This window comes from Bison bison, unplaced genomic scaffold (assembly GCF_000754665.1).
Source record: "Bison bison bison isolate TAMUID 2011002044 unplaced genomic scaffold, Bison_UMD1.0 scf7180017864508, whole genome shotgun sequence".
Lineage (NCBI taxonomy): Eukaryota > Metazoa > Chordata > Mammalia > Artiodactyla > Bovidae > Bison > Bison bison.
The window spans coordinates 4,391,901-4,405,931 of NW_011495064.1; the positions used below are offsets into that span (position 1 = coordinate 4,391,901).

General features: G+C 55.2%; 1 long non-coding RNA gene across 2 annotated transcripts in view; it reads left to right on the top strand.

Annotated features, from left to right (window-relative positions):
* Nucleotides 1-14,031, top strand: part of LOC104980824 — a 66,910-nt gene that overhangs the window by 11,699 nt on the left and 41,180 nt on the right. The window contains exon 1 of one of the 2 annotated variants that reach the window (XR_824309.1): nucleotides 3,593-6,806. The exons of the other annotated variant lie outside the window; for it this stretch is intronic. This is a non-coding gene — a long non-coding RNA (uncharacterized LOC104980824). Of the gene's footprint in view, nucleotides 1-3,592; nucleotides 6,807-14,031 lie in introns of those variants that run through there. 2 annotated transcript variants of the gene reach the window in all.

Here is a 14,031-nt window from a genome sequence, read left to right on the forward strand (position 1 = left end):
AGGACGCCTGGCGTGTCAGTGGGGGTGGAAGCTCCCTGTGCACCGCGCAGACCAGACTCCTCCTGGCCCCTGTGGAGCGTCTGGCAGCTTCCCTGGCTCCTCCCCCTGCGCCCTGTCTCCACACCTCAACTCTGAGGCTCTTTGCAGAAAGTCCCCCAGGACACCTGCACTCTGTGCTGAAGCCCAGATCCTTGTCATTCTCTTTGGAGACCACTCTACTCCCCAGCAGTTTCCTTTTCTCTGATAATTTATGGACAGTTATTGTCTCATGCATCTCTGGATTCTCTCCGACAAGGTAACATCCTTCCCTGACTTCTCCGACCTCCTTTTACTCTGTTTTAGGGTTGTTTTATTTCTTAGTAGACATTCTTGACCTTTAACTCAAAGGGTACATGGATTTAACGTTACCAGTCAGAGCACTGCTGCTGCTGCTGCTAAGTCGCTTCAGTCATGTCCGACTCTGTGCAGCCCCACAGACGGCAACCCACCAGGCTCCCCCGTCCCTGGGGTTCTCCAGGCAAGAACACTGGAGTGGGTTGCCATTTCCTTCTCCAATGCACGAAAGTGAAAAGTGAAAGTGAAGGCGCTCAGTCGTGTCTGACTCTTAGCGACCCCATGGACTGCAGCCTACCAGGCTCCTCCGTCCATGGGATTCTCCAGGTAAGAGTACTGGAGTGGGGTGCTATTGCCTTCTCCCAGTCAGAGCACAGGCTGATTGAAAAGAAGGAGCTTCAGGTGGATACAACTGAACGAGGACTGTCCCTTCCAGAGGAGTCCTCCTAGCTCAGGGCTGCCCCCGCTGGTGAAAGCCATCACATTCTTCATTTGTGTCTTCCTTAAACCCTGCAGAGCCCACGAGGACAGGGATCCATCTTACTTGAAAGCATTAATAGTCTTGGAAATAGTCTTCTACTAGGACGTGTGTTTTGTGATTGTCATTACAGGTGCCTTTGAACTGTATGGTATTTTGAATAACCCCAGCAGAAGGAGGAAGATCTTTGCATTTTGAGTCGACTTGATTGTTTAATCATTCTTTAATTAGTCAAATATCTTTACTGAACTAGGTATTCACCTTGTTGGTCAAAGACAGAAGCAAAGCCAGCAGATGGGTTGGGAGCAGCGAGGGGCCTTCTGCAGGGTTGGGTCACTGGCTCAGAGAGAGGGATGCTCCGTGATAGCAGCACTGCCATCTTGGTTAAGAAGACCCAGGTTTTAAAATTGATTCCCATCAGTTTCTAAGGAGAAGGCAATGGCACCCGACTCTAGTACTTTTGCCTGGAAAATCCCATGGACGGAGGAGCCTGGGAGGCTGCAGTCCATGGGGTCGCTAAGAGTCGGGCACTACTGAGCGACTTCACTTTCACTTTTCACTTTCCTGCATTGGAGAAGGAAATGGCAACCCACTCCAGTTACTCTTGCCTGGAAAATCCCAGGGACGGGGGAGCCTGGTGGGCTGCCGTCTATGGGGTCGCACAGATTCGGACACGACTGAAGCGACTCAGCAGCAGCAGCAACAGTTAATAACCTGGGACCACGTAGGCCTTTTTCACTGGGGACTTGCCGATGGGGCCGGGAGCCTGATTGCGCCCCAGCCCCGAGGCTCCTGGGGCTCAGGCCACACTGTCTGGTGTGCAAGTTCATTCTCAGAGCAGCCAGCACAGCCTCAGCCCCTTCCATGGCAAAGAGGGTTCTCGACTATCGTTGATACGGTTCATTTCAAACAGGATTAGATGAGCTGTGATCAGATTCCTGGGATGTAATTGCTATATCATTCCTTGGAACTGGGCACGACAGGATCTGACCGCTGTTACAGACCCGTAGGTTGGCTGTATCATCAACTGTTAGTCGCACCAGTGTTTGTCACGGCAACAGCAGCCCATGGCTTAGACTGCGAACCTAATTTAATGGACGAACTCTAATGAATAAAAACAAGGGCTATTTTTACCTCATAACCTAGATTTGTCTGTGAGGAACATGCAAGCCACGCTATTAAATGTTTGGGGCAGTAAACAGGAATTCGGTATATTAAAGCTTTTTAAACTTGCTACTCAAGCAGGCCTGGAAATAGAGTTTGTTAGCTTTTTTAGGATTATAAGTGTTGATTATGTTGGGAAGAAACTGTTCTATGAAGTAATTCAAACAAAATGAATCTTCTTCTGCTTATAAGTTCTTGTGAGAATGTACTCACCCTAGCCTGGAACCCAGGGTAAATTTGAGAATGCTTTGTCTAAAGTTCTTTTTCTGGGAAAATGGGACTGTTAATCAACTTAAATCTGAAATAGTATCCTTCCTTGTTCCCAGCTCTTAGCACTCCAGGATGGTGACATTGTCCACCGTTGGATTTAAGTGGGAAATGGTAAAATTGTTAAGATTAACGTCTAGCTGTGTGTAACAGCAGATCTGGAGGAAGAGGGGCTTAGTCAAAGGCGGTGTTTATTTCTCTCCTTGTACTGGTGTCTGGAGGTGGGCATTCAGATCGTGTGCCCTCCTGTCCCCGGGCCCAGCCTCTTGTCCAGGAAGGCAGCCAGAGGCCCACCCAGCTCTGGGGCCTTGTAGGCTGCAGGAAACTGAACTTCCTGAGAACTCCTCATCAAGCTCTCCTTGTGTCGTGTTGGCAAGAGCTGAACCCTTGGCCACAGTCAGGGAGGCAGGCGGCCCCATGCCAACCAAAGTTCAGGGTCCTGGGCCTGTTAACTAAGGAGGAAAGGAAGAATGGACATTGGAGGCAACTCGCTGTGTCTTTCCTGCAAGTTGTTATCTGCTTTGAAAGATAAGTTTATGTGCTTGTTGGGAAAGTGTTGGCAACATGTTGGGGAAATTTCTGTGGGGAAAGGAGGTGTGGGCAGCTATTGTAACTAAACTCAAGGGCCTGAGACCTTCCTCTCTTTCACGTGGGTCTTAACACTCGAGCCTGAAATGGGTCCCGGATCCTTTGGGCCTTAATCCCTCATTTAAAGGACAGAAATGGCAGAGGTCTCATCTGAGTTCTCGGGGCACCAGGTGCTGAGGCTGCAGGCTGGATCTGCTTTCCCCACTAGGCCCTCGGGGTTTCTGGAGCCCTGGGTGTGTCCAGAGGCGAGGGCTGCCCGGGTGGGGGGACTTCAGGCAGGGTGTGGGATCCGACAAGGGCCAGTGGGCAAGATGCCCTGGGTGGGAAGGGGCCTGGAGTGGGGGCCCAGGTGGGGCAGACTGCTTCTCCTGCCAGAGCCGTCTTCCTCTGAGCGTGGGAGGGCCGGCCTTACCAGCAGAGTTGACAGACACCTGGGTCTGTTGGTATCTTTCCTGCCTCCTCCCTCCTCATCCTGCTTTTCCTTTCAGAAGGGTGATCTCAAGGCCCTGCTGTTTGTCCAGTGAAGGGATCTAAGAATCACTTTACTCTCGGTGTCAGTGAAATTGACTGTGTTCTGCTTTTACAGGTGTTTGCATTTCAAGAAGGATATATGTTCTTATTTAGTTGCTTCAGTTCTGTCTCTTTGTGACCCCGTGGACTGTAGCCCGCCAGGCTCCTCTGTCCGTGGGATTGCCCAGGCAAGAACACTGGAGTGGGTTGCCATGCCCTCCTCCAGGGGATCTTCCCGAGCCAGGGGTTGACCCTCCACCTCTTGTGTCTCCTGCATTGGCAGGTGGGTTCTGTACCACTCAGCCACCTGGGAGGCATGGACTGCACTAGCAGTGCCTACAGTCAAGGCTGGTCGGATGGCAGACCACAGAATAGGGGGGGCCTGGGGCCCTCCTTGTGCTACAGACCGCTGGGCATGAGCCTTCGCTGCATGTCTGGGTGTAGTTGGCCAGAGCCCCTGCTCCTGTTACCTTCCCTCCACCCAGCCCAACCCCCCCTGCAGCGTGTTCCTCTCACCTCCTGCGTGCTCACAGTCATGCTTGCACACACCACTCACACCTGCACGTAGGTCTGCCACTTGCATGCATGTTTATACACTCTTTATACACGCACGTGTGTACCCAGGCCTCACCCTCACCACCGCCCACCAGGGAGGCTGTAGTCCCCGGAAGCTGCGCTCCTGGGGGCCACGCGTTGCTTTCTGGCTGACTGGAACCCCTGGGAGCTCGGAGTCTGGACGTGCACATGTTCAAGGATCTTTACCAAAAACATTCCCTAAGTTCATGCCTCTGAAATCAGGAACTTCCTTTTGCGTTTCTAAAACTCATGATGAGAATCTGCTCATGGGTAATAACAGCTTTTCCTTGCCTTTGAAAATGTCTTCACTTCCCATTTTGAAACGGGAAGGGCTTTGGCCTCCCCCACAGCCCTTCCCTGCCTTCTCTCCCTGGGTGGCTCTGCAGGCCGGGGGTGAGCTCACCGTCTTTCCTCGCACCCCAGCATCGTCGCTGTGTGAGCTGGTGCTGATCTTCCAGATTGTTTTGCCGTCCGGTTCTTTCTCAGTGAAAACATAATTCTTTTTTTCATGTTTGAGAGTAAATATTCAGATGCCCATCGAACTTCTCAGAACCACCTTTCCTCCTGGGCATGGGAGTGTCCACCCCGTGCCATTTGGGACTTGCCTTCCCATTCCACAGGCGCCCTGGTAACCAGATGCTGCACCTGCGTTTCAGAGGAAAGAAAGACTGCTGGGACACGCTGAGTGCTGAGTATTGCAGGGTGAACGGAAAGTGTGGCCTGGCCCCGGGGGAGGTGGTTCTGATTTCCAGGTTTCAGCTCGCACTCTTAAAGGGGCAGGCACTGTTATAGAGTGGGCGGTGGGGGAGGGGAAGCTGGAGCGACCTGGAGTCCTCAACAGCGCTGCTGCCTATGGGAGGTGGCGGCTGGCACAGCTTGTGAGGCCCCTGGCCTGGGCAGCCTTGCCAGGGACATAGCGGGCGCTCGGGAACATCTGAGTTCAAGATGGCGCCACCGCTGGCCCAGAGACGCCCTGGTGTGAAGGGCGCCTCCAGGGGGCTCGGGGGGTGGTCCTCAGTCAGGGATGCAGGCGGGGCTGCGCCCTTTGGGACGGCACTCACGTGGGACAGGATGGGCGGGGCAGGGGCAGGAGTCCGCTGACCTGTGGGCCTGGCTCAGCCTTCACCCCTGAGGCTGGGGGACTAGGCACTCGGATTGCCTGGCGTGGGTCTCCTGCGCACCCCTGCCCCTCCGGTTGAGAGAGGGCAGGTGGTCTGGTCACTCTAGTAACAGCAGGCACCTCTCGTTAGGAGGAAGGGAGTGAGTGCTGGGCAGTGAAGAGGAGAAGCAGCGTCAGAGCACGATTGTCTACCATAGGAACCCTGAGGGGCTGCGTGGGGGTGCTGGGTGGCTGGATGCCCTGCCCTGCTCCACTCTCCCTTCTCGGTGTGTAGCTCCTCAACAGTAGCTCCTTAAAGGTCTGGAGGAATTGTTGAGAGGTTCACTTCGGCTTTACTGCCTTGTGTGGGGCTGCTGTGTTCCGTGTGGCATTCACCAGTGTGACGATTGTTCTCAGGGGACATGCCCAGTGACCGTAATGGATCTGGGGTGTCCTGAGACATCACTGTTCTTCAGGGCAGGGCCAGCAGCTCAGCTTTCTTTGTATCCCCAGAAGTGTCGTACAGTGCCTGGCACACGATCAGTGTATAATTGATGTTTGTTGAATGAATGAAAGGGAAAGTCACTACCTCATTGTCAGAAGGGAAAGGAAAGCCTCAGGCTGTTGTGGGAAGACAGCCGTTTTCCGGAGGTCACGTTGGGGTTCAGTCTAACTTAGGAAAGGGAGGTGAGAGCAGAGCCCGTGGTCGCCCCAGTGAGTCCGCAAGGTGAGGCCGAGCCCCTCAGCTTGTCCCCTGCACCTGATGTGTGCTGCGCGCCTGGCCCCTCACCCACTGACAAACCCGGGCTGCTTCTGCACCTCTGGGGGGAAGGAGCCACGCCTCAGGGCTTGGTTACCCTGGATGTTTTCTTCCTAAATTTAATCAACCTGAAAGAGGAATTCTGTTTCCATGTGTGCAGGCTAGACTCCTGGGGACTAGAAGATTCAGAGAAGCTGGGAGGGTGGGGCGCACAGGACAGGGGCCGCCTCCTCTCCTGGGCCTCAGGGGCATCAAAGGGCTTCATGGAGCGATGAGTTAGATGTCAAGGATGTGGTGAGGGCTCGAGCTGCGGGGTTCAGGGAGACGTGTGGGCAGGGTGGGGGTAACACACAAGGAAGGAGGCCCGGGAGGCGAGGCCAACCCAAGATTTGAGACTGCGTTCATCCCACACTGGAGTTTCTTCAGACTTTAAAATTCTGTTTTGCTTGTATCTTACTGATGGTTGGTTGGTTGAATCATTGTTATTGTTTTCAATGATGAAAGCATAGTCTTCTAAATGGTCTGAGGAGGCCCTTTCTTAGACTGCAGCGGTTGTTATGACCACCCCTGTGTGCTAACCACTTTCGTGGGCCAAGGCTGGCGGCCTGGTCTCTGCTCAGGGCTGGGCCAGCAGGCGTGGGCACCTCTGCTCCCTGAGCCCCGCGTGGCCTGATGCTTGGTGGCCAAAGTGCATAGCCACAGGCAGGGTGTCCCTCTGAGCCTGCGGTGGTGGCACTGAAGCCATGTCCCTGAAATGATGGAAACGAAACCAGCCCTGGAGAAGAATGTGATAAACCGCCTGTGAAGACTGGGCCATGAGGAAGAGAAAGCACTGGGGTGTGAACCCAGAGATGTGTGTTCCTAGAAGTGGATCAGCTGTCTCAGAGTCCCCTCTCTGCGGTGGAATAGCTGAGTGGCGCCTTCAGCCTTCTGAGGTCTCCGCACCAGGGGCCCAGAGCCGCCAGGAAACGTGGTTGAACCTGTGGACCAGAGGCTGCGGAGGTGTTGGCTTGCGTCTGCCAAGGCGTGCTGTAAGATCCTGGGCTCTGGGACCCGAAGTGTTTGTGTCCCCCTTCCGTATGCTGTCATGATGTGGTCAGGGAGGAAGGCATGCTGAAGGCGCCCAGTTGGAGGAAGGGAAGTGAAAGCAGAGCGAGCAGGGGGTGGGTGCAGTGCCAGGGACAGCGCGGCCCTCCGTCCCCTCACCTGCCGGGTGGCGCCGCGCGGAGTGGGGCTCCGTCCCCTCACCTGCCGGGTGGCGCTGCGTGGAGTGGGGCTCCGTCCCCTCACCCACCAGGTGGCACCGCCTAGAGTGGGGCTCCATCAAGCCCCGTCCCGGGCTAGTGTCGCTTGGTGGTGGCGGCTCAGTCGTGTCCGACTCTGTGGCCCCAGGGACTGCAGCACGCCAGGCCTCCCTGTTCTTCACCATCTCCTGGAGCTCGCTCAGACTCCTGTCCATTGAGTCAGTGATGCCACCCAGCCGTCTCATCCTCTTATCACCCCCTTCTCCTTCTGCCTCTGATCTTTCCCAGCATCAGAGTCTTTTCCAGTGAGTCAGCACTTTGCATCAGGTGGTCAAATTTATTGGAGCTTCAGCATCAGGCCTTCCAGTGAATATGCAGGGTTGATTTCCTTCAGGGTTGACTGATTTGATCTCCTTGCTGTCCAGGGGACTCTCAAAGAGTCTTCTCCAGCACCACAGTCAAAAGTATCAATTCTTCGCTGCTCAGCCCTCTTTATGGTCCAAACTCACTTGGTGGGAGTCTTCAGAGCCTCCCTGTTCTTGGCTTGATTTGTCAAATTTGAAGACAACATTTCATGTTCTGTTTCACAGCAGCTGTTCACTTCGGTGGTTCATAGATGATAAGGTATGGTGGGGTATATGATAAAGTCAGCCTCCTGTTCCCTCTCCAGCCACCTGGAGCCCTCCCTGGAGACGCCAGCACCACAGGCTTCTCGTGCCTCCTTCCGCAGGTGTCCGGTGTACGAGTCAGCACGGGTGTGTGTGTCTTGCGTGTAGACACGCTCACGGTTACCCTTGTCCTGCGCCGCTGCTGCCTGCCCTTGCCCCTGGCCCTCCCCGCCTCCCCTGACTGTACCCTGGTGCCCTCCGCTCACGGGGACATAGCGTCTCTTTGTTTGGCCCAGCTGCATGGGGTCCCCCTGCCAGGCTGTACTGTGGATTCTTTAAGCAGAGCTCCCTTGATGGTGGGGGGCTTTTGCCAGCCCGTGCTTGGCACGCGTGTTGAGTGCGCTGTCCTGCCCCGAAGCGTGGACGAAGTACGCTGGCTGCAGGGAGAGCGGGGGCTTAGATGATGTTTGCATGCTCCTGCCCGTTCCCTGCGGTTCTCACTTGGCCTGTAACCTCTCCTTTGTCACATATCATCATCTGTAAGACAGGCTTCTTTAAAATACTGCTCTCTAGTTACATCCAGACCTTTCAGACTAACCCGCAGCACCCTGAATGAGGCTCGTCAAGGCCACCTGGACCCAGCTTCTAGAATAGTGGTTCTGAAGGGCTCTCCTCTGCCTGGCTCACCACGGGGCTGAGCACCAGGAGCTTCAGAAGGGTCTGAGGGTTTTTTCTGATAGCCGGGACCACACCGTGCCTGGGGAGTGAGCCGGTTTCCAGCTGTATTGTCTGCCTGAGGCTGGCCCTGGCTGGGCCCTCCCAGGGTTTCAGCCACTCCCGCCTTCATGCTGTGTGTCTGGGGGGGAAGGGAATGACCTGGGCTTGGGCACTGTACACATGGGTGTTTTGGAGTCGTGTTGGATGGCCGTCGTCGGCTTCTCAGTCTGCAAGCCGGCCCTGGTGGTTTGCACCGTAGCGGTTATGTGGTGACATCACTGAGCTGCGGCGTACAGGCGGGGGCATCTGCAAGGCCCCCCTTCAGTCCCAGGAGGTGGGGTGGTGGAGGCTACTGGCACCTGAGTGCCTGCTCACGTTCCCTCCCGTGTGAAGTGGCCCAGGGATGCTCCAGGGAGAAAGACGTGGGGATAACCCCCCTCAGAGTTGTCCCAGGAGTGTGTCTGGAAGCCTGCATACTAGCCCCCACAGGATCTCAGAGGAGGGCCGAGCTGCAAGGCCTCCCCTGGGAGTGAGGGTGAGCTGATGTTAGACGCAGGCACCCAGGGGCTCCCCAGGCCAAGGAGCGCTGAGGGGGTCCCTCCTTCTGCTGGCTCAGTCCCAAGGCCACTGTCCCTTTTCTGGCCTGGTGGTGGCTGGTCGGGAGCCCAGCCCTTGCACCTGTAGAGGAGGTCAGAGAAGAGGGGTGCAGAGAAGACAGCTCAGGGGCTGGGACGGTGGCGCTCGGGAAGCCAGTGGGGTTCCTCTTTCTGTTCATTTTTTCTTTAGAACACTTTTGAGGTTTGGAGGCTCTGCCCTGGCTGTGGTGGGCTGCTCGGCCCGTGGGAGGGATGGTCTTTACATCCCTCGCAGGCTGGAGTCAAGGTGGGGGACTCCTGAAAGGGGGCGGGGAGGGCAGAAACATCCGGGATCCAGCCTCGTCCACTCAGAGCCCGGAGAGCGGCCGCCAACGCCAGGGAAGTGGGATTGCACATCGTGCATTTCCAAACTGGGACCTACCCCGCCCCCAAGCAGGAAAACCGGGAGTGGGGCGGCCACGGAGCCAGGCTGCAGAGATGGAGAGCAGGGGAGAGGGGGCCTGGTGTTAACACTCACCCTCTGCGGCCCCGCTGGCCCTTCTTCCAGGCTCGCAGGGCGGGGGTTGCAGGTCCCACACCAGGGACCCACTGCGCCGCTGCTTTGGCAGCTGCAGGGCTCATGGCTGAGGGAGGTGCTCCCGCTGCGCTTGTGGAAGGTAAGGGGCCTGCTGGCCGCTCATGGCTCTGGCGGTCGGGGTCCTCCTCTGGGAGGTCAGCAGAGGCATGGCACTGAGTGTTTAAGGTGGACGTCTGTGGCAAAATTTTATATTTATGTAGGACGCGCCAAGAATTGGGGCAGCCTTGGAAACTCCCTTTGAAACAGAATCAAGAGAGCCAGCATATGTGAAGGTGGTTTTTGAGTATCGGCAGGACTGTGCAGCGTGAGGCTGTGTGCACAGTTCACAGGACTGGCTGGTGGTCCCGGGCGGTGGCAGGAACCCCTTCACTGATGGAGGTTCTTGACTTCCTGCCACGTGCCCGGCAGCGTCCAGGTGGCCTCACTCACGTTTCTCATGTCGTCCCCTACGTCAGTGTCCTAGGGTTGCTGTCACAAATTCCTACCAACTTGGTGGCTGAAAGCAACAGAACTTCATCCTCTCACAACTCCAGAGGCTAGGAGTCCACATTAGCATCACAGGGTCAAGACCTCGGGGTCGGCAGGGCCGCGGTGGCTGAGATGACCCAGTTCTTGCCTCGTCCACAGCAGCTGCTGACTCCCTCTGCTCGCAGGCCTGCCCCGCCCCGCATCTAGGGCCGGGCTCTGTGACTCGGCCTCCCTCTGCCTGTGTCACGTGGCTCTCTCCTTCTGAGATCTCCCTTCATGTCTGTCTTCTCAGGACGTTTACACTGGCTTTAGGGCCCACCACATAATCCAGGATGGTTTCCTCCCTCAGGATCCTCAGCTTAATCGTGCCTGGAGTCTGTGCCGTGTAAATAGCACTCACAGGCTGCAGGGACTAGAACAGGGGCATCTTTTGGGGGGTTGGGGGGGCATTATTTGACCTCCCACATCCCACAGCAACCTGCTGAGGCTGGCACTGCCCAAGACAGCAGATGGAATGAGGAAGCGCAGGCTTGGCCCGCTGAGGCTGTTGGGCGGCCATGGTTCTTCCTTGTCCTGAACCTGTGAAGCTGCAGGAGGGCCATTTAGACACTGAGATGCACGCAGCGACTAGATAAGTCCTGTACTCTTCCTGTGCCGTTACACTGGTTTGGAAAAGAAAGAGCTTTGGATCAGGGCCCGTGGTGCACCTAGCTGGGGGCACGTATGCTGATGCCTGGATTCGCTGTGGCCAGATGGCCCTGGGCAGCCTCATTCTCCTCATCTGTACATTGAAGACAGAACAGCCCGTGAGTTAGATGATGTCTCCTGGGTGAAATGGCCCAGCAAGGGTCATTGTATGGGTTTCTCATTCAGTGTGAGTCCCTGGTCCCCACAAGGAGAAATCACATGAGCAAGGTCAGGAGACATGAAGGATGGACTGTGTTAATACCCAAGAGAAACTGCACTGAGAAGTGTGCAAATAATTGACTCAATGATAACGACACACATTTATCGAATGCCTGCCTGAGCCAGGAAGTTGGGTTGGGGAAGGGAGAGAAGGGCAGGCAGCACACAGCCCTCCTGCTGTGGAGGAGGGGAGCCAGGGGCCAGACATGTGAACCGTCATTTCTAAGTTGTGGACTGAAATGAAGAGGAGTAGGAATGCATCTCAGAGAAGGCAATGGCACCCCACTCCAGTACTCTTGCCTGGAAAATCCCATGGACGGAGGAGCCTGGTGGACTGCTGTCTGTGGGGTCGTGAAGAGTCGGACACGACTGAGCGCCTTCACTTTCACTTTTCACTTTCGTGCATTGGAGAAGGAAATGGCAACCCACTCCAGTGTTCTTGCCTGGAGAATCCCAGGGACGGGGGAGCCTGATGGGCTGCCGTCTGTGGGGTCATACAGAGTCGGACACGACTGAAGCGACTTAGCAGCAGCAGCAGCAGGAATGCATCTCACATGTATTTATTTATATTTTCATAAGTAATGTGATGAAAATTCATGAGGGTCTGTGTTCCTGAATCTGTTCTGTATCTTCAGCTCATCTTCCATTTCTCACCCCAGTTGGTGGCTGGTCATGGGTCCCAGAGCTCCTCAGTTACTCCTTGTAGGTCCCCGAAGCCCCTCAGTGGCTGGGCCTGGGTCCCTGTACAGTCCCTGAGTCCCTGGCTCTCAGGCCCTGGTTTTAATAACTGGCCAGGCCTGGTTATGCTCTTCCCCAGGGGACAGGCCTGCTTCCTGCCGCCTATTTACACTGACCCCCACTCCCTTGGGCCTGTGGTTCCCCCTGGTGTGGACCTGGCCTCTCCAGCCCTTGCGTGGACGGGTGCTTGGTCCCGGGCTCCCTCTGATTCCCTGGCTCCAGGCTCAGGCAAGCCCCTGCCCTCCTCGCTGAGTCCACGCCTCTCCCATGAGTCCTGCTCCCCCAGCTCTGCAGGAAGGGACCTTGTGGTGTTAGGTTTCTTACACTGACCTTACTGGGCACTCCTGTGTGCCCAGGCCTCTTGGCTCAGGAGGGCTGACGCATGTCACACCCGTCACTGATTCCACGAGCCGCCCGTGCTCCTGGGGCCTGGCCGAGTGCCCGCTGCTGTGCTCTGCCTGCGTGTGCACGGCTGCCTTTCACACACCCTGAGTCACGCGTATCTGTCCTCCCATTGGGCAGGTGGCAGAATCGGGGTGCAGAGAAGTGAGGCCACCCAGTGGTCAGTGGCAGAGTGGGGTCCACGGGCCCTCTCGCCACACAGCCCCTCGCTTACAGAGCTGCACCAGGTGGGCCAGGCCCAGGGACGGGCCAGCCACCAAACTCACAGGGCCACGGGAGCCCAGCAGGTGACAGTGTCCTCTGCGTCCTCTCTGGGGACTCATGGCTTTATCTCCCTGTCCCGTCTCTCTTTGATCCTGTCTCACAGCCCCACAGCCCTTCCTTGTGTGTATCCCCAGGGACACCCGGTGCCTGTGCTGTACACCGCCCCCGCCCCGGCACACACGCACACCTCGTCCACTTGCCGACCCCCACCCTGTGGCCTGGATCTCCCGTCTCCTTTCTCCTTGCCCTGTCCTGTGCTAGCCTGCCCTGTGCTGCTGACCGCCCGCAGGGGTGGGGGGTGGATGGAGACCCAGTGTCCCCGCCTTGGCAGTGAGCAGAAAGGCTCTTCTCAGCTTCGTGGACTCCCTGCTATGTGCTAGTTGTAAAACTTCTCTTCCTTGAGTAACAGAATTTTTGCATAGACCCCCTACAGGTAAACTCACATTTGATTTTCTTGTATGATTATAACATTTTTCCTATTTTAAATCAGCAAAAGAACAAATGTGTTAAGTAAGCATTTGCTTATTAGCTTGGAAACTTAAATCTCATTTTAATGGTGATTTTATAGGAAAAGAAATACTCTCTAGGTTCCAATTAACTTATAAATGGGCTTTAGGGAAGCAACCTGTTAGTTGAACTGCCTGTAAGTTTTTCACCTTGGTAGGATTCTAGAACTGAGCTTAAAATTCATCATCACTGGTAGTACTTTGTTTACTTTCTAATCCAGTGAGGCCATGAACTAATTTAACAGGTGATAACTCTAAGTAAATGAAATAAATAGTACAATTTTGAGATTGGACAGAAAGGAGGTGAGAACCTTCATTCAGTTCAGTTCAGTTGCTCAGTCGTGTCCGACTCTTTGCGACCCCATGGACTGCAGCACGCCAGGCTTCCCTGTCCATCACCAACTCCCGGAGCTTACTCAAACTCATGTCTATCAAGTTGGTGATGCCATCCAGCCATCTCATCCTCTATCGTCCCCTTCTCCTCCCGCCTTCAATTTTCCCCAGCATCAGGGTCTTTTCAAATGAGTCAATTCTTTGCCTCAGGTGGCTGAAGTATTGGAGTTTCAGCTTCAGCGTCAGTCCTTCCAATGAATATTCAGGACTGATCTCCTTTAGGATGGACTGGTTGGATCTCCTTGCAGTCCAAGGGACTCTCAAGAGTCTTCTCCAACATCACAGTTCAAAAGCATCAGTTCTTCAGCACTCAGCTTGCTTTAGAGTCCAACTCTCACATCCATACATGACCACTGGAAAAACCATAGCCTTGACTAGATGGACCTTTGTTGGCAAAATAATGTCTCTGCTTTTTAATATGCTGTCATAGCTTTTCTTCCAAGGAGCAACTGTCTTTTAATTTCATGGCTTAGGTGAGAACCTTAGATACCTCAATTTGGACGTCTCAGTAAAGAAAACAGAAAATTTAAAGGTGCCACGAGGGAAGGGTAAGGATGGAAGGAGAATAAAACCAAACCAGAGTCAGTTCTGTGGGGAGAGGCTGGCTGCTCCCATGTCTCCACCTCAAACCTGTGGCGTTCGTCTTTTGATGGTCTCAGTCCTGACCCCAGTGAGACTTCAGTGGAATGCCACAGGTGGATGGATCAGGATTGAAGCCTCACCGGTTCACAAGTGTACATAATTCAGCTGAGATGGACACAGAGCTCCCCGAGGGCCCGGGAGACACCACCACCGGGACCTGCAGTGAGATGGCAGAGGAGGAGCTGATGTGACAGA